General features: G+C 38.1%; 1 pseudogene; it reads right to left on the reverse strand.

Moving 5' to 3' along the window:
- Positions 1-231: 231 nt before the first annotated feature.
- LOC138069256 (olfactory receptor 5J3-like) lies at positions 232-20,994 on the reverse strand (annotated as a pseudogene).
- Between the last annotated feature and the right edge of the window lie 3,508 nt (positions 20,995-24,502).

Raw genomic sequence — 24,502 nt, forward strand, 5'->3', positions numbered from 1 at the left:
ATACCATCACTATGTCTCTCATTTAATTTTTAATCATGTCCTATGTGCCAGGCACTCTTCATGAATTACTCCATGAAATTGAAAGTACTGTTAATAGCTCCAGAAGCTCAAGCCTTCAAAATGTTATCCTGGTGATCTGAATTCAGAGCCTCAGTGTTACCACTGAGCGGTATTCCTTCCCCTACTAATGGATCAAGGATGAGATACTGGTTCACACTCTGTTTGCCTGCTTCATTTCAAATATTTCTTGATAGTCCACTTGGCCACTTTGACAAACACCTGTTGAAGTGAAATCTCCTCACTCTTGTATTTAATTGGCCTGTTTGATATCTGCTCTTCCTTTGTCTTCTTTAGCTTTGCAACTTCTTGTTTCTCTAACTTAACTTTGCCTAGATAAGCAAGCATTTTATCATATATAAAGAGCAATGAGATCCCATCATGGTAGCTGTTCAAGGAAAGGCTAGATTGCTACATCTCCTGCAAAGATGATTGATTCAAGTCTTAAGTAAAGATCATTTACAACGTTCCTTTCAGCCCTCCGACTCCATTGTTCTACCAATGTCATTACACATCTGAAAACATGGCATTATTTGAACCTTGAAAATTTCATATTCCTATGACTGGGTCATACTTAAGATATTAAGTACTCTTTCCTTTTTGCCTATCTTTTACCTGGAAAATCCGTATTTCACATTTATGAACATCCTTTGGGATGGTAACATTCACATGACTGAGAGCCTTCCTAGCCTAATGTTATATCAGAGGTAGATAAATAGATCCCATATTTTACTTAATATTTACCTTTTACATTTTAGAAAACTCTATTTTGCAATACTTATAGAACCACAGGAAGTTACAAAGACTTATACAGGCAGGTCTCCTCATTATCTATTTAAATTTAAAATTTTATTGGATTCTAAATTTTAAAAACATATGCTAAAAATTTCCCTGAGTCAAAGACATATCAAATGAAAATGGAATATCTTTGCCTTTACACCTCTATCTGCCCAGCACCACTGTTAACAGTTTTGTGTGGGTTTTTCTAGTCCTTTGTTTATATGCATATATGATTGACCATATAAAAGAAGCCAGAATACAGATAATCCCAACTTCCTTTCCATCCTTGCATAGTTTTACCCAAAGTCTTATAATTGTCAATAACAAAAGTCTAACTACTGTTTATGGTGTACTTATGTTGTACCAGGTACTGGGTAGGATGCTTAGTCTACATAATCTCATGTATTTATCACAACAAGCTTATTTATTTTATTAGGATTTATAAAGGAGGAAACCGATGCTTAAGGTTACACAGCTACTGTTATCATAGTTTGGAATTTAATCCCATCCATCTGACCGTGAAAGCTGTAATCAAAAGTTCATACTGCTAGAGCATTCTATGAAAATTAAAAAAAAAAAGAGAGAGAGAGAGCCAAATAGGAAAAATATCCACACCTTTTAAATTTCTTGACAATTCAGCACACAGATAAAAAACCCCACAAAAACAAAAAAGTTACTGATAACATTGGCCAAACCAATTTCTTGGATTTACCCTTACAGAAAGAGTTGAGTGACTGGCTTTTTTACTTTTCTACCATTATCCCTATCCCTGAACATCCCCAGCATGAGAATAGGAGGTGTTTTATCTGGCAAGGATTTTTCAACATATATCTCTGCCTCAAAAGTGATCTAGATGGTCATTTCTTAACCAATGCATTTAGTCTTAGGTTTGAGAAGAGTGTGGCTCTACAGAAATTTGACAGGAAATTGTACCTGTCCACCAGCCTATCCCGTGGATAGCACAGAGCCATTGTTAAAAACCTGAGTTCCTTCTCATGAATAAGATTGTCAGAGAGGAGAAGGGCTGGCCTCCACTGATGACCTCTCCAAGAGAGGGAGCCTTGGGTCACTGACCCAGGCTTAATACTCCCAGTAGCATCTGATCCCTCTGCCTACTGAAGGTGAACAGGGTAACCAAGCTTGGGGTACAAAGACCACTCACAGACAACTTAGGTTGAAGTCAGTGGAAAAAGAAAAACACAAAATCCAGCACTACAGTCAGGCCCAGAGAGAAGGAAGAGGTTGTGATGGAACATTTCAGCCGAATCAGGAGGACATTTCTGTCCTAGTGGTTCTGATGCAAACAGCTTTCTGACCTGAGAAAACAAACATTATTTGGGGACATAAATGTGGTGCCATGGCCTCTTGGACTGTGGTGGTCTTAGTGTTATCCTTTCCCATAAAAGCAGTGGTTCCAGTGGAGACCAATGGCTCAGTTCCCAACACTGAAGCAACTCTGCTTCATTCTTTCCCAACCTATAAATCATCTCAATGGCAAATGAATGAGAATGAAAATATCTAGGAATCACCCTGAATCTATGAGATTTCTAAAAAGAAAGGGACTATGGGAGAAGCAAATGATTCACAAAGTATAAGACTTTCTTATAGTTAATAAAGATATGTTGCTTGCAACACATCTCCCAAACCTCAGTGTGCTGCAATGTAAAGATGAAAATCCCCAAGGTAGTGAACAAAAGGAGTTCCAAATATGCTTTATGCAAATTTAATTACATTTTATTTAAACAAATATTTTCCGTGCCTTTAATGTCATACTATGGCATAGCCTAGGAGATATGCTTTCCCCCTGAAAATTATTTCTATCTTCTCAAAATTAGAATAGGAGTAATACTACGCATTATATATTATTTGCCATGAACAAATTTCTCCTTCATATTATCTTACTTAAGGAATTCAAGAACCTCTCAGGCTTTCAAATAAATGATCACTACAGTCATTTCAATTCTGGTTTTATTATTAGCATTATAGACATAGACACACAAAAATGATACTAAATTTATGTCATTACACAGATGTCATGAAACTGGTATTGAAAATGTGTTTAATATTTTATAATATGCTTTTAAGAAGTATATATATCCTGACACTTGGCAGCATTTTTCTCGATTGTGATGGTAAATGAACAACTTACCACTGACTCTTGCCGAAAGTTTTAGAAAGGGCTTGCTGCTCTCTTTCTAGTTCCTGGGCTGGAAAGACAGTCTCTGTAAAACGGGCTGTTGACTGCCATGCATCATGAGGAGGGCTTCCATTCTAGGAGCTACCTTGAACATGTTCACTGTCTACTGCAAGAGTTGAAAATCCTTCTGTGGTCTCTCTAGGGACTCATTTATCTAGCATGGACATTTATAAGTACCTGCGGACTGACCTTTTGGGAGTACCATGTAATCTTTCTCTAAGCAGCTGTTCTGGGACTCCTCAGAGTGCAGATCCAAGGCAAAAGTCTGAATAGAAACTGTAGAATGAAGAGCAATTAATTCTCTTGTGCATGCATTAAAGTCATAACAATCATCTTTTCTCAGCATGCAACCAGCTTCTTATCTCTTTGGGGACATTTGTGGGTGAATTTTAGTGAAAGATTTTTTTTTTGTTAGGATGCGAGTGAAAGTTAAAGCCTGAAAGACTGCCTTCTCCTCCTTTCCTTTAGGGAAAGAAAAGAGATGCATGGATTTAGGTTTATTCAGGTTCAGTTCAGTTCAGGTTGGGATTCTACAAAGTACAAGGGAATTTTGTCCGCTTGTTCTGGTAGCCATGGCCTTGGATCTTAGAACTAGATTCTTCTTGTTGCATGCTCAATTGAACATGTATTTGGAACTATAGTACTAACAGTGTATCTGCTCTCTTGGCATGAAATCATCCTAGTTAGTCTGCTCACTTAGACATGGTGCTTCCCTTCTTTCTCACCAGCATCCTTATGTCTTCACGTCCCCTGGTTTCTAGTTCTGCCATTGCCATGACCTGGTGATGACACTGTTGATGTGGCTTCTAAGGAGAAAAATGCAGACCATCAAAGAGCTCTGTAGGGCACAGAACGGAGAAGGCAATGGCACCCCACTCCAGTACTCTTGCCTGGAAAATCCCATGGACAGAGGAGCCTGGTGGGCTGCAGTCCATGGGGTCTCAAAGAGTCGGACACGACTGAGTGACTTCACTTTCACTTTTCACTTTCATGCACTGGAGAAGGAAATGGCAACCCACTCCAGCGTTCTTGCCTGGAGAATCCCAGGGACGGGGGAGCCTGGTGGGCTGCCGACTATGGGGTCACACAGAGTCGGACACGACTAAAGCGACTTAGCAGCAGCAGCAGCAGCAGGGCACAGAAGGGGAGAAAGCTATATGTTTAAAAATCTTGCAGTATTTTACCTCATCAAAATTAGAATATAAACATTAGACAGAGTGAAGAGTTGAGTCTCTAAATGTAAAAAGATCTTCTTAGATTAAGGAAGAATCAGTACCAATTCTCAATTCTTCCAAAAAATTGAAGAGAAGAGAGCACTTCCAAACTCATTTTTACAAGGCAAACACTACCCTGATACCAGAGCTAGACAAAGATATTGCAAGAAAATTACAGGTCAATATCCTTCTGAGCATAGACATAAAATCCCTCAAAAAACTACTAGCAAGCCAAATTTAATAGCACAGTGGAAAGGATCATACCCCATGAGCAAGCTGGATTCATTCTTGGATGCAGTGATGGTTTAATATATGCAAATTATTAAATGTGATATACCACATTATAGAATGAAGAACAAAAATTATATGATCATCTCAATGGATGTAGGAAAAGTATTTGACAAAATTCAACACACTTTTGTGATAAAAAGTCTTAACAAATTAGATATGGAAGGAATGTACCTCAACATAATAAAAGCTATATTGATAAGCCCACAGCTAACATAGTCAACAGTGAAAAGCTGAAAGCTTTTCTTCTTAAGATCAGTAACAAGACAAGGATGACAGCTCTTATCACTTCTATTCACTATAATACTAAAAGTCATAACCAGATCAGTTAGGCAAGAAAAAGAAAGAAAAGACATCCAAATTGGAAAGGAGGGAGTACAATTGTCACTGTTTGCAGATTATATAATATTATACATGTAAGATGCTAAAGACTTCACCAAAAAACAGAAACAATAATTTAATAAAGATTCAGTGTACAGAATCAGCCTATAAAAGTTAGTTTCATATCCATATACTAATAACAAATGAAATGAAAAAGAGTTTAAGAAACAATTCTACTTACAATAGCATCAAACATACCTAGGATAAATTTTACCTAAGGGGTGAAAGACCAGAACATTAAAACTATAAAACATTGATGAAAAAATTGAAGGCACAAATGAATGGAAATATATTTATATTTATGGATTAGAAAAACTAATATTGCTAAAATATCCATATTATGCAAAGTTATCTACAGATTAATTACAATCACTACCAAAATACTACTAGCATTTTTCACAGAAATAGAGCAAATAATTATAAAATTTGTATGAAACTACTAAAGACACCAAATACCCAAAGCAATGCTGAGCAAAAAGAAGCTGAAGGCATCACATTCAGTTCAGTTCATTCAGTCACTCACTTATGTCCAACTCTCTGCAACCCCATGGACTGCAGCATGCCAGGCTTCCCTGTCCACCACCAGCTCCTGGAGCCTGCTCAAACTCACGTCCATTGAGTCAGTGATGCCATTCAACCATCTCATCCTCTGTTGTCCCCTTCTCCTTCTGCCTTCAGTCTTTCCCAGCATCAGGGTCTTTTCCAGTGTGTCAGTTCTTTGCATCAGATGGCTGAAGTATTGGAGCTTTAGCATCAGTCCTTCCAATGAATATTCAGGACTGATTTCCTTATCTGCATACCTGAGGTTATTGATATTTCTCCCAGCAATCTTGATTCCAACCTGTGCTTCATTCAGCCCCGAATTTCGTATGATGTACTCTGCATGTAAGTTAAATAAGCAGGGTGACAATATACAGCCTTGGTGTACTCTTTCCCAATTTGGAACCAATCCATTGGTCCATGTCTGGTTCTAATCGTTGCTTCTTGATCTGCATTCAGATTTCTCAAGAGGCAGGTAAGGTAATGTGGTATTCCCATTTCTTTAAGAATTTTCCAGTTTGTTGTGATCCCCACAGTCAAAGGCTTTGGCATAGTCAATAAAGCAGAAGTAGATGTTTTCCTGGAACTCTCTTGCTTTTTCTATGATCCAACGGATGTTTGCAATTTAATATCTGGCTCCTCTGCCTTTTCTAAATCCAGCTTGAACATCTGAAAGTTCATGGTTCACATACTATTGAAGCTGGCTTGGAGAATTTTGAGCATTACTTTTCTAGCATGTGAGATGAGTGCAATTGTGCAGTAGTTTGAACATTCTTTGGCATTTCCTGTTTTGGGGATTAGAATGAAAACTGACCTTTCCCAGTCCTGTGGCCACTGCTGAGTTTTCCAAATTTGCTGGCATATTCAGTGCAGCGGATTCAGGCAGTTGGTGATGGACAGGGAGGCCTGGCGTGCTGTGGTTCATGGGGTCACAGGGAGTCGGATACAACTGAGCAACTGAACTGATCTTTGAGAAAGGTACCAAAACACAAAACAGAGAAGAACAGTATCTTCTATAAATGGTATTAGGAAAACCAACTATCCACATACAGAACAATGAAATTGGACACTTACCTCACTCCATATATAAAAATCAACTAAAAAGGATTAAAAGCTTAAATGTCAAACTTGAAACTGTATAACTACAAGAAGAAAACTGGGCAAAAGTTTTTGACATTGGTCTGGGCAATGATTTTCAGATATGACCTCAAAAGCACAAGCAACAAAAATAAAATAGACAAATGGATTTGCATTAAGCTAAATACACTTCTGCACGACAAAGAAAACAAACAGAAGAGACAAATTTACAGAATAAGAGAAAGTATTTTCAAATTATACATATGACTAGGAAGCTCATATCCAAATATATAAGGAACTCATAGAACTCATTAGTGAGAAAAAAAAACTAATTAAGAAATAGGCAAAGAGGGCTTCCCTGGTGGTCTAGTGGTTGAGAGTCCACCTGCTGGTTGGGGGACATGAGTTCTATCCCTGCTTTGGGAGGATCCCACATGACATGGAGCTATTGAGTCTGTGTGTCACAACTACTGAGACTAGGCTCTAGAGCCCATTAGTCTCAGCACCACAACTACTAGAGCCTACACACGTAGAGCCCTCACTCCACAGCAAAAGAAGCCACTGCATATGAGAAGCCTGCTCACTGCAACAAAGAGTAGCCCCCACTTGCCCTCATTTTTGAGATTGTACCCAAGTACTGCATTTCAGCCTCTCGACTATGAGGGCTATTCCATTTCTTTTAGGGATTCTTGCCAACAGTAGTAGATATAATGGTCATCTGAATTAAATTCATCTGTTCCCATCCATTTTAGTTCACTGATTCCTAAAATGTCGATGCTTACTCTGCTATCTCCTATTTGAACACTTCCAATTATGGACCTAACATTCCAGGTTCCTATGCAATAGATATATTCAGCCTTAAAAAGCAAAGAAGAAAATTGTATCATTTTTGAGACTACAGATGAACCAAGAGGACATTATGCTAAATAAGCCAGGTGCAGAAAGGCAAATACTGGCATTATCTCACTTACATGTAGAATCTAAAGATGTTGAACTTGTGGAGAGTAAAATGATGGTTACCAGAAGCTGGGGTGAAGTGTGGTGGGGAAAATGGGGAGATATTGGTCAAAGAGTGCAAAGTTGTAGTTGTGTAGTTTGGATGAGTAAGTTTAGAGATCTAATGTGTTTCATTATGATTACACTTAATAATAATGTATTGAACATTGAAAATATGCTAAGAGAGTAGATTTCAGGGGCTCTTCTTGCAAAGGAAATGGTAACTATATGAGGAGATGATATGTTTTTTGTTTTACTGAAGTATAGTTGATTGTATTAATTTCTGTTGTACAGCAAAGTGGTTCAGTTATTTATACATGTATATTCTTTTTCGTATTCTTGTCCATTATGGTTAATCACAGGATACTGAGTATAGTTCCCTGTGCTCTACTGTAGGACCTTGTTGTGTATCCATCGTACATATATTAGTTTGCATCTATTAATCCCAAACTCCCAATCCACCCCTTTTCCACCTTCTCTCTGCCTTGGCAACTACAAGTCACTCCTCTATGTCTGTGAGTCTGTTTGTTTCATAGATAGGTTCATTTGCGTCTTTTTTTTTTTTTTAAGATTTCATATGTAATACCGCATGGTATTTATCTTTCTCTTTCTGACTTACTTCACTTAGTATAATAATCTCTAGATTCATTGATGTTGTTGCAAATGGCATTATTTCATTCTTTTTTATGGCTGAGTAGTATTCCATTGTATATATTACCACATTTTTATGCAATCATCTGTCAATGAACATTTAGATTGTTTTCATATCTTTGCTGTTGTGAATTGTGCTACTATGAACAGAGGGGCACATGTTTCTTTCTTTTTTTTCTTATTTATTTATTTGGCTGTGCTGGGTCTTAGTTGCATCATGCCAACTCTTAGTTGTGGCATGTGGGGTCTAGTTCCCTGACCAGGGATCAAACCCAGGTCTCCTGCATTGGGAGCATGGAGTCTTAGCCACTGGACCACCAGGGAAGTCTCATTCATGTATCTTTTTAAATTACAGTTTTATCCAGATATATGCCCAGAAGTGGGATGACTGGATCATATGGCAACTCTGTTTAGTTTTTTGAGGAACTTCTATAGTGTTTCCATAGTGGCTGCACCAATTTACATTCCCAACAACAATGTTCCCTTTTTGAGGAGATGGTATGTTAATTGTAGTAATCACTTTGGGCCTCCCTGGTGGCTCAGTGGTAAAGAACACAGGTTTGATCCCTGGGGTGGGAAGATACCCTGGAGAAGGAAATGGCAACTCATTTCAGTATTCTTGCCTGGGAAATCTTATGGACAGAGGAGCCTGGCAGGTTACAGTCCATGGGGTTGCAAAAGAGATCAACTTTTAGTGACTAAACAGCAACAACAGCAACCACTTCACTATGTATATCTGTATCAAACCAACATGTTGTATGCCTTAAATGCACACAATTTTAAAATTGTTTAAAAAGAATTACTTAAAATAATATTTTAATAAAGAATTATCATACAAATAAATGTGAAAAACTATAAAAAAGAGAAAAAGAAAAGATTTTCCAGAATGAAAAATATTGATCTATTCACTGATATAACTAGAGAATCCACCTTCTCCATCCACTTCCTCAGGGCACCCTTGATTTCTTAGTTTCTTAGGCTATAAGTGACAGGGTTAATCATGGGGATCACAACAGAGAAGAGCACAGAGACCAGGATGTCCAGGATATAGCCTGTATTGGGTCTATCATAGTTAAAGTTGGCTATTCCATAAAAGACCACCGCAGAGGTAGGATGCACAGATAGTGAAGGTCTGGTTCCTGCCCTGAGCAGAGGGAATCTTAAGGAGGGCAGAGATGATAAGCAGTAGGACACTGCAATGAATAGGCAGGGGCTCAGGCCAGTGGTAGCACTGGCCACATGGAGCACAGACTCACTGAGAGAGGAGTCAGGGCAGGAGAGCTTCAGGAGCAAAAGTACATCACAGAGAAAGTGGATGATCTTGTTGAGTCCACACTGAGTGTCAGCACTGTGTGTTTCACAGAATCCTCTAGCCCACACAGTCGAGTTCCAATCAACAAAATACACACAGACCTTCAGACTCGTGAGAAGCAGATATTGAAGAAGGTGGCAAATGGTTACATAGTGATTGTAAGTCACAGTAGCCAACAAGACACCCTCGGCACCAGCACCGGTCACAAGGAGTAAGGTCTGGGAAAGACAGCCCTCATACAAGGTGGTCTTCTTCCCCTTGGAGTTCCCCAGCATGACCAAAATGGTGGCAGATGAGTAGCAGATGTCCAAGAAACACAAGGTGCTGAGAAAATAAAACATTGGAATGCAGAGGGCAGGACTGACTCTGGCCATTGTTAATGTGAATTTATTTCCCAGAAGAGTTAAGAGGTAAATGATCAAGAAGGCTGGGAGGACAACACTTATAATTCACGATGGTTGGAACATCCTAGGAAGATAAATCCAGTGACCACACAATGATTTTTTATTTCTTTAAGTTCTTTCTTAATTGAAATGAAAATTAAGAAATAAAAAGACAACAAGATACTAGGGCAAACACTGGGAGAACTAACACTTACTCATCCTTTATTACATGGGGTAGATGATATCTCTTTTAGATGGTGTAGTTTGACACTTTAAGACTAGGATATATGCATTCCCCTGCACTCCCCATCCTCTTTTGCTCCTGTGTTTACTTGCCATGCCTTCACTATTACCTATTAGTTTATTTGATTCCCCTACCAGTCTGTAATTTCTATTAGGCAAGGGATTTATCTCTCTTTAATCCATATGTACTCTATAAAACTTTTGTTAGAATTAAGGAAGGAAACAAAGAAATTCAGTTTTAAGCACTGGCATTGAGAAACAGTAGTTGATAAATTAAACTAGAACCGAAATACTTTTCTTCTCAACCTCCTCCTTGCCTGGGAGGAAGTCACAATACCAAATTTTAAGTTTACTGGGTATGAAATAGCTTTCATGATCTTTTGCAACCTGTTATTTGAGAGAATATGCTAGTCTATGCAAGAAGGGGATCTGCAGATGTCGTTAAGGTTATTAATCACCTGACTTTAAGATATAAAGATTATCCTGTATATTCAAGTGTGCCTAATCTAACCACATGTGTGTGTGCTAAGTTGCTTCAGTCATGTCCAAATCTTTGTGACCCTATGGGCTATAGCCCGCCAGGCTTCTCTGTCCATGGGATTCTCCAGGCAAGGATACTGTAGTGGGTTGCCATGCCCCTCCTCCAGGGGACCTTCCCAACCAAGGGATCAAACCCGTGTCTCCTGAACTGTAAGTGGATTACCCCGAACCACCAGGGAAGCGTGAATCTAATCACATGTGCACTTAAAATTCACAGTAGAAGGTGAATTCAGAGATTCAGATCACAAGTAGGATTCCATGTCATTGTTAGCTTGAAGATAAATGGGGCCATGTGTTAAGGAAAGGTAACAACTGGTCCTAAGATCATAAGAAACTAACTTTTGCTAACAACTTGAATATATGTGAAGGTGGAATCTTCCCCAGAGTCTCTAACCCAGCCCAGTGACACACAGTGATTTCAACTTGAGCCAGCCTCACGCTGTGCCTGTACTTCAGTGAAGCAGAGCACCCAGCTGAACTATGCTGTACCGACCTTCTGTCCCACAAAACTGTGAGATAATAAATAACTGTTTAAACCATTAAATGTATATTAAACTTGTTATTAAAATAGTACCATGGAGTATAAGAGTCAAGGATAGGATGAGCATTTTCACCTGTACACTTATGTGGTAAACCAAATAATGGCACCCCAAAGAGGCTCATGCCCTCATTCCTGGAGCCTGTGAATATGTTATGTGGCAAAATACACTTTACAAATATATTGATTTTTTTTCTATAGCTGTTTTTTTATTCTTCTAGTTTCATTGAGATACAATTGACATGCAGTAGTATGTGCACAAGAATTCCTTTATATCCTTGACAACACTAGTCATCTCTGGTCTTTTTATAATAATCATTGCAACAGTTGTGAGGTAGCATCTCATTGTGGTTTTGATTTGTATTTTCCTGATTATCATTGGTCTTGAGCACCTTTTCATGTACCTGTTGGCCATTTGATGTCTTTGAAAAAATGTGTATTTAGAGCCTCTGCCCATTTTAAATCAAATATCATATGATATTGCTTATATGTGGAATCTAAAAATATGATACAAATGAATCTATTTACAAAACAGAAACAGTATCACAGACATAGAAAACATACTGTGGTTACCAAAGTGGATAGCAGGGGTGATTGTTGGGGACAGATAAATTAGGAGTTACAGATTAACATATACATAATATTATAAAATAGATAACCAACTAAGACCTACTGTATAGCACAGGGAACTATATCAATATTTTGTAATAACCTGTAAAGGGAAAAGAATCTGAAAAAGAAAATTTATATATATGAATCACTTTGCTTTACACCTGAAACTAACATATTATAAATCAACTATATTTCAATTAAAAATTTTAAAACAGAATTAAAATTTTTTATTGGAGTATAGCTGATTTACAGTGTTGTGTTAGTTTCAGGTGTACAGCAAAGTGAATCAGTTATACATGTATAAATATCTTTTTTTTCAGATCCTTTATCTATATAGGTTATTACAGAATATTAAGTAGAGTCCCTGTGCTTTACAGTAGATCCTCATTAGTCATCTATTTTATATGTAGAAGTCTATATATATTAATCTCAATCTCCTAATTTGCCACTTCCTCCTATGTTTCCCCTTTGGTAATAAGTTTGATTTCAAGAGCTGTGGAGTCGGTTTCTGTTTTGTAAATAAGTTCATTTGTATCATTTTTATTAGATTCCACATATTAATATGTGATATCACATGTTTGTCTTTCTCTGAGAAGTGGAATACTTCTAAACTGTATATGCACACCACACCTTCTATATCCACTCATCTGTTGATGGACATTGAGGTTGTTTCCACATCTTGGCTATTGTATTATACAGTGCTGCAATGAATATTGCAGTGTATCTTTTCAAATGACAGTTTCTCCAGATATATGCCCAGGAGTGGGATTACTAGATCATACATTAGTTTCACTTTTAGTTTTTTAAGGAAATGCCATCTGTTCTTCATAATGGTTCTTCCAATTTACATCCCCACCAACAGTGTAGGAGTATTCCATTTTCTCCATACCCTCTCTAGTATTTATTATTTATAGACTTTTTGATGATGGTCTTTCTCACTGCTGTGAGGTGATACCTGATTGTTTTGATTTGCATTTCTCTATAATTAGTGATTTGGGGCCATTTGTATGGGCTTCCCTGATGGTCAGTGGTAAAGAACATGCCTGCCAAAGCAGGAGACACATGTTCAATCCTACAGGAAAATCCCTTGGAGAAGGAAATGGCAACATAGCCCAGTATTCTTGCCTGGGAAATCCCATGGTCAGAGGAGCCTGGTGGGCTACAGCCCATGGAGTTGCAAAAGAGTCGGTCACAATTTAGCAACTTAACAACAAATGCCTTCTTTGGAGAAACAACTATTTAGATCTTCTGCCTATTTTTTTGCATGGGTTGTTTTTTTAATATTGAGCTGCATGTGCTCTTTGTATATTTTGGAGATTAATCCTTTGTCAGTCACATCATTTGCAAATACTGTCTCCCATTATGTGGGTTGTCTCTTTGTTTTGTTTATGTTTTTCTTTGCTGTGCAAGAACTTTTAAGTTTAATTAAGTCCCATTTGTTTACTTGTGTTTTTATTTTCATCATTCTAGGAGGTGGATCAGAAAAGATATTACTGCGATTTACGTCAGCAAGTGTTCTGCTTGTGCGTTCCTCTAACAGTTCTATAGTATCTGATCTTACATTTAGGTCTTTAATCCATTTTGAGTTTATTTTTGTGTATGGTGTTAGATAGTGTTCTTTTTTTTTTTTTTTTGGCTGTCCAGTGCAGTGTTCAGGATCTTAATTCCCCAACCAGGGATGGAGCCCATGCATCCTGTATTAGGAGCAGAGGGTCTTAACACTGGACCACTAGGGAAATACCAGGGAGTGTTCTAATTTCATTCTTTTACATATAGTTGTCCAGTTTTCTCAGCACCACTTATTGAAAAGACTGCCTTTCCTCCATTGCCTCTTTTGTCATAGATTAATTGACCATAGGTACATGAGCTTATCTCTGGATTTTCTATCTTTTCCCATTGATCTATATTTCTGCTTTTGTAACAATACCATACTGTTTTGATGACTGAAGCTTTGTAGTATAGTTTAAAGCCTGGGAGCCTGATTTCTCCAGCTCCATTTTCCTTTCTCAAAATTGCTTTAGCTATTTGGGGTCTTTTGTGTTTTCATATAAATTTTAAAGTATTCTGGTTCTCTGAAAAATGTAATTGATAAAGATTGCATTGAATCTGTAGATTGCCTTGGATAGTATCCTTTTAACAATATTAATTCTTCAAATCAAGAATGTGATGTATCTTTCTATCTATGTTATCAGATTTCATCAGTGTCTTACAGTTTTTTGAGTGTAGGAATTTTACCTTCTTAGGTATGTTTATTCCTATATACTGTATTCTTTTAAATGTGATTTTAAATGGGATTGTTTCCTTAATTTCTCTTTCTGATTATTTATTGTTAGTATATAGAAATGCAACAGATTTTTGTATATTAATTTTGTACCTTGAAAATTTACCAAATTTATTGATAAGCTATAATAGTTTTTCATGGTATCTTTAAGATCATCTATGTATAGTATCATGCAATCTTCAAAAAGTGACAGTTTTTCTTCTTCTTTTCCAAGTTGTATTACTTTTCTCTTTTTCTTACCTGATTGCTGTGACTATGTTTTCCAGTACTATAGGGAATAAAAGAGGTGAGAGTGGGCATCATTTTCCTATTTCTGATGCTACAGGAAATGCTTTTAGGTTTTCACCATTGAGTATATTAGCTATGGGCTTTTAATATAAGGTCTTTATTATGTTGAGATGTGTTCCCTCTATATGCATTTTGTTAAGAGGTTTTTTAAAATCATAAATATATATAGAATTTTATCAAAAATTTTCTGTATTGATTGAGATGATCAGATGATTTTTTTCTTCTCAATTTTTAAAAAAAATATTTATTTTAATTGGAGGCTAATAACTTTACAATATTGTAGTGGTTTTTTGCCATACATTGACATGAATCAGCCATGTGTATACATGTGTTCCCCATCCTGAACCCCTCTTCCCACCTCCCTCCCCATCCCATCCCTCAGGGTCATCCCAGTGCACCATCCCTGAGCACCCTGTCTCATGCATCGAACCTAGACCAGCTATCTATTTCACATATGATAGTATACATAATTCAGTGCTATTCTCTCAAATCATCCCACCCTCACCTCCCAGAGTCCAAAAGTCTGTTCTTTACATCTATGTCTCTTTTGCTGTCTCACATAAAGGGTCATTGTTACCATCTTTCTAAATTCCATATATATATATTGATATACGGTATTGGTGTTTTTCTTTCTGACTTACTTCACTCTGTATAATAGGCTCAGTTTTATCCACATCATTAGAACTGATTCAAATGCATTCTTTTTAAAAAATTTATTTATTTTTAAATTATTTATTTTACTTGACAATATTGTATTGGTGTTGCCATACATTGACTTGAATCCACCATGAGTGTACACGTGTTCCCCATTCTGAGGCCCCCTCCCACCACCCTCCCCATCCCACCCCCTGGGGTCATCCCAGTGCACCAGCCCTGAGCACCCTGTATCATGCATCAAACCTGGACTGGCGATTCATTTCACATATGATATCTTACATGTTTCAGTGCCATTCTCCCATATCATCCTGCCCTTCCCCTCTCCCACAGTGTCCAAAAGACTGTTCAGTACATCTGTGTCTCTTTTGCTGTCTCGCATACAGGGTTATCATTACCTTCTTTCTAAATTCCATAAATATGCATTTTTATACTGTATTGCTGTTTTTCTTTCTGGCTTACTTCACTCTGTATAATAGGCTCCAGTTTCATCCACCTTATTAGAATTGATTCAAATGCATTCTCTTTAATAGCTGAGTAATATTCCATTGTGTACGTGTACCACAGCTTTCTTATCCATTCATCTGCTGATGGACATCTAGGTTGCTTCCATGTCCTGGCTATTGTAAACAGTGCTGTGATGAACATTGGGGTACATGTGTCTCTTTCAATTCTGGTTTCCTCAGTGTGTAGGCCCAGCAGTGGGATTGCTAGGTTGTATGGCAGTTCTAGTTCGTTTTTTTTTTTAAGGAATGTCCACACTCTTCTCCATAGTGGCTGTACTAGTTTGCATTCCCACCAACAGTGTAAGAGGGTTCTCTTTTCTCTGCACCCTCTCCAGCATTTATTGTTTGTAGACTTTTTGATAGCAGCATCCTGACCAGCATGAGATGGTACCTCGTTGTGGTTTTGATTTTCATTCTTCTGATAATGAGTGATGTTGAGCATCTTTTCATGTGTTTGTTAGCCATCTGTATGTCTTCTTTGGAGAACTGTCTGTTTAGTTCTTTGGCCCATTTTTTGATTGGATCATTTGTATTTCTGGAATTGAGCTACAGGAGATGCTTGTATATTTTTGAGATTAAATCTTTGTCAGTTGCTTTGTTTGCTATTATTTCCCATTCTGAAGGCTGTCTTTTCACCTTGCTTATAGTTTCCTTCGTTGTGCAAAAGCTTTTAATTTTAATTAGGTCCCATTTGTTTATTTTTGCTTTTATATCCATTACTCTGGGAAGTGGGTAATAGAGGATCCTGCTGTGATTTATGTCCGAGAGTGTTTTGCCTATGTTTTCCTCTAGGAGTTTTATAGTTTCTGGTCTTACATTTAGGTCTTTAATCCATTTTGAGTTTATTTTTGTGTATGGTATTAGAAAGTGTTCTAGTTTCATTCTTTTACAAGTGGTTGACCAGTTTTCCCAGCACCACCTGTTGAAGAGATTGTCTCTTCTCCTTTGTATATTCTTGCCTCCTTTGTCAAAGATAAGGTTCCATAGGTATGTGGATTTATCTCTTGGCTTTCTGTTTTGTTCCATTGATCTATGTTTCTGTCTTTGTGCCAGTACCATACTGTCTTGATGACTGTAGCTTTGTAGTATAGTCTGAAGTCAGGCAGGTTGATTCCTCCAGTTCCATTCTTCTTTCTCAAGAATGCTTTGGCTATTTGAGTTTTTTTTTTTTTTTAATTTCCATACAAATTGTGAAATTATTTGTTCTAGTTCTTGGAAGAATACCGTTGGTAACTTGACAGGAATTGCATTGAATCTATAGATTGCCTTGGGTAGTAGTCTCATTTTCACTATACTGATTCTTCCAATCCACGAACATGGTATATTTCTCCATCTATTTGTGTCCTCTTTGATTTCTTTCATCAGTGTTTTATAGTTTTCTACATATAGGTCTTTTGTTTCTTTAGGTAGATTTATTCCTAAGTATTTTATTGTTTTTGTTGCAATGGTGAATGGAATTGTTTCCTTAATTTCTCTTCCTGTTCTCTCATTGTTAGTGCATAGGAATGCAAGGGATTTCTGTGTGTTAATTTTATATCCTGTAACTTTACTATATTCATTGATTAGCTCTAGCAATTTTCTGGTGGAGTCTTTGGGGTTTTCTAGGTAGAGGATCATGTCATCTGCAAACAGTGAGAGTTTTACTTCTTCTTTTCCAACCTGTATTCCTTTTATTTCTTCTTCTGCTCTGATTGCTGTGGCCAAAACTTCCAAAACCATGTTGAATAGTAGTGGTGAGAGTAGGCACCCTTGTCTTGTTCCTGACTTTAGAGAAAATGCTTTCAATTTTTCACCATTGAGGATAATGTTTGCTGTGGGTTTATCATAAATGGCTTTTGTTATGTTGAGGTATGTTCCTTCTATTCCTGCTTTCTGGAGGGTTTTTATCATAAATGGATGTTGAATTTTGTCAAAGGCTTTCTCTGCATCAATTGAGATAATGATATGGTTTTTATCTTTCATTTGTTAATGTGGTATATCACATTGATTGATTTGGAAATATTGAAGAATCCTTGCATCCCTGGGATAAAGCCCACTTAGTCAAGATGTATGATCTTTTTAATATGTTGTTGGATTCTGTTTGCTAGAATTTTGTTAAGGATTTTTGCATCTATGGTCATCAGTGATATTGGCCTGTAGTTTTCTTTTTTTGTGGCATCTTTGTTTGGTTTTGGTATTAGGGTGATGGTGGCCTCATAGAATGAGTGGAAGTTTACCTTCCTCTGCAATTTTCTGGAAGTGTTTGAATAGGGTAGGTGTTAGCTCTTCTCTAAAATTTTGGTAGAATTCAGTTGTGAAGCCGTCTGGTCCTGGGCTTTCATTTGTTGGAAGATTTCTGATTACAGTTTTGATTTCTGTGCTTGTGATGGGTCTGTTAAGATCTATTTCTTCCTGGTTCAATTTTGGAAAGTTATACTTTTCTAAGAATTTGTCCATTTCTTCCAAGTTGTCCATTTTATTGGCATATAGTTGGTGATGTTAGTCTCTTATGACCCTTTGTATTTCTGTGTTGTCTGTTGTGATTTCTCCATTTCTAATTTTGTTGATTTGATTCTCCATTTTTTCTTGATGAGTTTGGCTAATGGTAGGTCTATTTTATTTATCTTCTCAAAGAACCAGCTTTTAGCTTTATTGATTTTGGCTATGGTCTCTTTTGTTTCTTTTGTATTTATTTCTGCCTTAATTTTTATGATTTCTTTCCTCCTACTAGCCCTGGGGTTCTTCATTTCTTCTTTTTCTAGTTGCTTTAGGTGTAGAATTAGCTTATTTATTTCATTTTTCCCTTGTTTATTGAGGTAAGTTTCTATTGCTATGAACCTTCCCCTTAGCACTGCTCTTACTGATTCCCATAGGTTTTGGGTTGTTGTGTTTTCATTTTCCTTCATTTCTATGCATATTTTGATTTCTTTTTTGATTTCTTCTGTGATTTGTTGGTTATTCAAAAGTGTGTTGTTTAGCCTCCATTGTTTGTATTTTTAATAGATGTTTTTCCCCTGTAGTTGACATCTAATCTTACCAGATTATGATCAGAAAAGATGCTTGGAATGACTTCAAGTTTTTTGAATTTACCAAGGCTAGATTTATGGCCAGGATGTGATCTATCCTGGAGAAGGTTCTGTGTGTGCTTGAGAAAAAGGTGAAATTCATTGTTTTGGGGTGAAATGTCCTATAGATATCAACTAGGTCTAATTGGCCCATTGTATCATTTAAAGTCTGTGTTTCCTTGCTAATTTTCTGTTTAGTTGATCTATCCATAGGTGTGGTGGGGAATTAAAGTCTATGCTTTTTGAACTGTGGTGTTGGAGAAGACTCTTGAGAGTCCCTTGGACTGCAAGGAGATCCAACCAGTCCATTCTGAAGGAGATCAACCCTGGGATTTCGTTGGAAGGAATGATGCTAAAGCTGAAACTCCAGTACTTTGGCCACCTCATGCGAAGGGTTGACTCACTGGAAAAGACTCTGATGCTGGGAGGGATTGGGGGCAGGAGGAGAAGGGGACGACAGAGGATGAGATGGCTGGATGGCATCACTAACTCAATGGACGTGAGTTTGAGTGAACTCCAGGAGTTGGTGATGGACAGGGAGGCCTGGCGTGCTGAGATTCATGGGGTCGCAAAGAGTCGGACATGACTGAGCAACTGAACTGAACTGAACTATTATTGTGTTACTGTTAATTTCCCCTTTCATACTTGTTAGCATTTGCCTTACATATTGCGGTGCTCCTATGTTGGGTGCATCTGTTCAGTTCAGTTCAGTTCAGTCCCTCAGTCGTGTCCAACATTTTGCGACCCCATGAATCACAGCATGCCAGGCCTCCCTGTCCATCACCATCTCCCAGAGTTCACTCAGACTCACGTCCATCGAGTCCATGATGCCATCCAGCCATCTCATCTTCAGTCGGCCCCTTCTCCTCCTGCCCCCAATCTCTCCCAGCATCAGAGTCTTTTCCAATGAGTCAACTCTTCGCATGAGGTGGCCAAAGTACTGGAGCTTCAGCTTTAGCATCATTCCTTCCAAAGAAATCCCAGGGTTGATCTCCTTTAGAATGGACTGGTTGGATCTCCTTGCAGTCCAAGGGACTCTCAAGAGTCTTCTCCAACACCATAGTTCAAACGCATCAATTCTTCAGTGCTCAGCTTTCTTCACAGTCCAACTCTCACATCCATACATGACCACAGGAAAAACCATAGCCTTGACTAGACGGACCTTAGTCGGCAAAGAAATGTCTCAGCTTTTGAATATACTATCTAGGTTGGTCATAATTTTTCTTCCAAGGAGTAAGCATCTTTTAATTTCATGGCTGCAGTCACCATCTGCAGTAATTTTGGAGCCCAAAAAAGTAAAGTTGACACTGTTTCCACTGTTTCCCCATCTATTTGCCATGAAGTGATGGGACCAGATGCCATGATCTTCATTTTCTGAATGTTGAGCTTTAAGCCAACTTTTTCATTCTCCTTTTTTACTTTTATCAAGAGGCTTTTTAGCTCCTCTTCACTTTCTGCCATAAGGGTGGTGTCATCTGCATATCTGAGGTTATTGATATTTCTCCCGGCAATCTTGATTCCAGCTTGTGTTTCTTCCAGTCCAGCATTTCTCATGATGTACTCTGCATAGAAGTTAAATAAGCAGGGTGACAATATACAGCCTTGACATACTCCTTTTCCTATTTGGAACCAGTCTGTTGTTCCATGTCCAGTTCTAACCGTTGCTTCCTGACCTGCATATAGGTTTCTCAAGATGCAGGTCAGATGGTCTAGTATTCCCATCTCTTGAAGGATTTTCCACAGTTTATTGTGATCCACACAGTCAAAGGCTTTGGCATAGTCAATTATGTCTTCAAATGTTTCCTATTCCTTTCTTTCTCTCTTCTCCTTCTAGGATTCCTATAACAAAAGTGGCAGAATACTTAATGTTATCCTAAAGGTATCTTAAATTGCCCTCATTTATTTTTATTCTTTTTTCCACTCATCTTCAGTGATTTCCACTTCTTTGTCTTCCAGTTCACTGATTCATACCTCTGTATCACTGAGTCTCCTGTTTATTCCTTCTGGTGCTGCTGCTAAGTCGCTTCAGTCATGTCTGACTCTGTGCGACCCCATAGACGGCAGCCCACCGGGCTCCCCCATCCCTGGGATTCTCCAGGCAAGAACACTTGAGTGGGTTGCCATTTCCTTCTCCAATGCATGAAAGTGAAAAGTGAAAGGGAAGTTGCTCAGTCGTGTCCAACTCTTCGAGACCCCATGGACTGCAGCCTACCAGGCTTCTCTGTCCATGGGATTTTCCAGGCAAGAGTGCTGGAGTGGGGTGCCATTGCCTTCTCTGTTATTCCTTCTAGTATATTTTTATTTCAGTGTTGTATTCTTCATCTCTGTTCAGTTTACATTTTCTAATTCTTTATTGCAAGCTTCTAACGTCTTGCTGTGGGCATCCACTTTTCTCCGAAGTTCTTTGATCATGTTTACAATCATTACCTTCAACTCTTTCTCAGGTAGATTTCCTGTCTCCACCTCACTTAGTTATTTTTCTGAAGTTTTATCTTGTTTCTTCATTTGGAATATGTTCCTCTGTCATCTCAGTTTATGTAGCTTGCTGTTGCTATCACTATGTGTCTAGTATGTTGATTCTATTTCCCAATTTTGGAGAAATGACATTTTGTAGGAAATATTCTGTGTACCCCAGCAGTGCACTCCTCTTTGGTCATTTGAACTAGAGGTGTCCACTATGTGGGTTGTATGGGTCCTTCTTTTGTGGCTTGCTGACTACTGTGAGTGGTCTAATAAGCATAGCTGGCCCTGGTCTAGTTGGTTTCCAGGTCTTGCCTGTACGGGGCTGCAAATCACTGGTTGGTGGGGCTCGGTCTTAAGGCAGCTGTCAGTGAAACCCCAGGAAGCTGCCAAGCTAGTGCTGGCTTACTGGTCAGTGGATTCAGGTTCCAGGAAGTCCCAGGGCTGGCGTCTGCTGACCAGTATGTTAAGCCAGGTCCTGGGGCTAGTTCTGGCCACAGGTGAGTAGAGATGGGCTCTGGGGCCTTGGTGCAGGTCCATGGGTCATTCAGACTGCTGGTAGGTAGGGCCAGTACTTGACACATCAGGCTGTAAGGTTTGGGATGTCCCAAAACTTGTGTTGCCCTTCAGTGGGTGAAACCAGGGCCAACCAGTCACAGGGATGGTGAAGGTCTGCTGATGGGTGTTGGTTCCTGCTATGACAGGCTGAGGGGCTGCTGTTGTCCTAGGTTTTTAAATAGTTTTTAGCATATATAGAGGAAATATTTAAGATAATTGTGTAATATATGGGTGAGAATAAAAGGATGTTAAGCATAGTAAGATTTCTGTGTATCACTTGAATTGATAAAACATTGATACCTGTAGACTGATAAGTTATGTGTATATAATGTTATACCTCTGTGTGTGTGCTCAGTAGCTCAGTCTAGACAACCACTACAAATGTTATACAAAGTGATATACTCAAAACACTGTAGGTCAATCCAAGTGGAATTTTGAAAAGTTCAAGGCATGGGAAAAACCTCTAGAAGAGTAAACAAGAGAAAAAACAAATATGAAACAAAAAATAATATGACAAAATTAATCCTTAACATATAAAAAAGTATATAACATTTAAATTCTATTGGCCTATGTATATCAGTAGAAGACAGATTGGTCCAGTAGATTTAAAAACATGGCCTAACTGTATGTGTCTATAAGAATTTGCATTAAAAGTGACAACAAAGAGACATTTAAAGTAAAAGAATGAAAATAAATATTCCTTGGCAATAATAACCAAAAGGCAGCAGGAATGGCTGTATTATTATATTTCAGAGAAAAGAAAATTACCAGAAGTTGAGAGGAATATTACATCATTATGAGTCAATCTATCAGGAAGACCAAGTAATTCTAAATGTGCATGCACCAAAAAACTCAGAGCTTTGATAAATATTAAACAAAAACTGTTAGAACTAAAAGGAAAAATAGGCAAGTCCTATACAGTTATCTCTCAACAACTGACTGAACAACCAGACAGAAAGTCAGAACTCAGGAACATAATCAAACAACAGGATCTAACATAAACATATGGAACAACCCATCCAAAATCAGATACCACCTTCCTTTCAAGTGCCCACAGAACATATACTGGGATAGACTATATCTTGAGTATAAAACAAACTTTAGTACATTTACAAGAATTGAAATCATTCAGAGTATGTTCTCCATCCACAAAAGAATCACATTAGAAACTAATATCAGAAAGATAATGGTAAAGTTTCCAAGCACTTGAAGAGCAAACAATACACTTCTAAATAGTCCATAAGTAGGAGTCTCAAAGAAAATACATTGAATGAAATAAACATAAAGATACACATATCAAACTTTCTGGGATGCATCTAAAGCAGTGCTGAGTGGGAAATTCATTCACTAAATACTTAATTACAAAAAGTCTAAAATTATTAATCTAAAGTCTACACATACACACAAATTGAAAAAACAAGAGCAAAATAAACCCTAAGTAAAACTGCCTCACAATTGCACTCATCTCACACGCTAGTAAAGTAATGCTCAAAATACTCCAAGCCAGGCTTCAGCAATATGTGAACGGTGAACTTCCAGATGTTCAAGCTGGTTTTAGAAAAGGCAGAGGAACCAGAGATCAAATTGCCAACATCCACTGGATCATCGAAAAAGCAAGAGAGTTCCAGAAAAACATCTCTTTTTGCTTTATTGACTATGCCAAAGCCTTTGACTGTGTGGATCACAATAAACTGTGGAAAATCCTTCAAGAGATGGGAATACCAGACCACCTGTCCTGCCTCTTGAGAAACCTATATGCAGGTCAGGAAGCAACAGTTAGAACTGGAGATGGAACAACAGACTGGTTCCAAATAGGAAAAGGAGTACGTCAAGGCTGTATATTGTCACCCTGCTTATTTAACTCATATGCAGAGTACATCATGAGAAATTCTGGGCTGGAGGAAGCACAGGCTAGAATCAAGATTGCTGGGAGAAATATCAATAACCTCAGATATGCAGATGACACCACCCTTATGGCAGAAAGTGAAGAAGAACTAAAGAGCCTCTTGATGAAAGTGAAAGAGGAGAGTGAAAAGTTGGCTTAAAGCTCAACATTCAGAAAACTAATATCATGGCATCCAGTCCCACCACTTCATGGCAAATAGATGGGGAAACAGTGTCAGACTTTATATTTTGGGGCTCCCAAATCACAGCAGATGGAGAGTGCAGCCATGAAATTAAAAGACGCTTACTTCTTAGAAGGAAGATTATGACCAACTTAGACAGCATATTAAAAAAGCAGAGACATTACTTTACCAACAAAGGTCCATCTAGTCAAGGCTATGGTTTTTCCAGTGGTCATGTATGGATGTGAGAGTTGGACTATAAAGAAAGCTGAGCGCTGAAGAATTGATGCTTTTGAACTGTGGTGTTGGAGAAGACTCTTGAGAGTCCCTTGGACTGCAAGGAGATCCAACCAGTCCATCCTAAAGGAGATCAGTCCTGGGTGTTCATTGGAAGGACTGATGTTGAAGCTGAAACTCCAATACTTTGGCTACCTGATTCAAAGAGCTGACTCATTTGAAAAGACCCTGATGCTGGGAAAGATTGAGGGCAGGACAAGAAGTGGACAACAGAGGATGAGATGGTTGGATGGCATCACCAGCTCAATGGATATGGGTTTGGGTGGACTCCAGGAGTTGCTGATGGATAGGAAGGCCTGGAGCGTTGTGGTTCATGGGGTTGCAAAGAGTCGGACATGACTGAGCAACTGAACTGAACTGAAGAAGAAAGAATGAAGTATCAAAGAATGGAAATCAGTGAAACTGAAAACAGGAAATAATAGATAAATCTATTTTAAAAAACCGTTTTTTTAATTAATTGATAAAACTGGCAAACTTCAGTACACACAAGCAAAACTGTGTCCAACTCTTTGTGACCCCATTAACTGTAGCCTGCCCGA

The sequence above is a fragment of the Capricornis sumatraensis genome, chromosome 2 (genome assembly GCF_032405125.1).
Source record: "Capricornis sumatraensis isolate serow.1 chromosome 2, serow.2, whole genome shotgun sequence".
NCBI classification, from domain to species: Eukaryota; Metazoa; Chordata; class Mammalia; order Artiodactyla; family Bovidae; genus Capricornis; species Capricornis sumatraensis.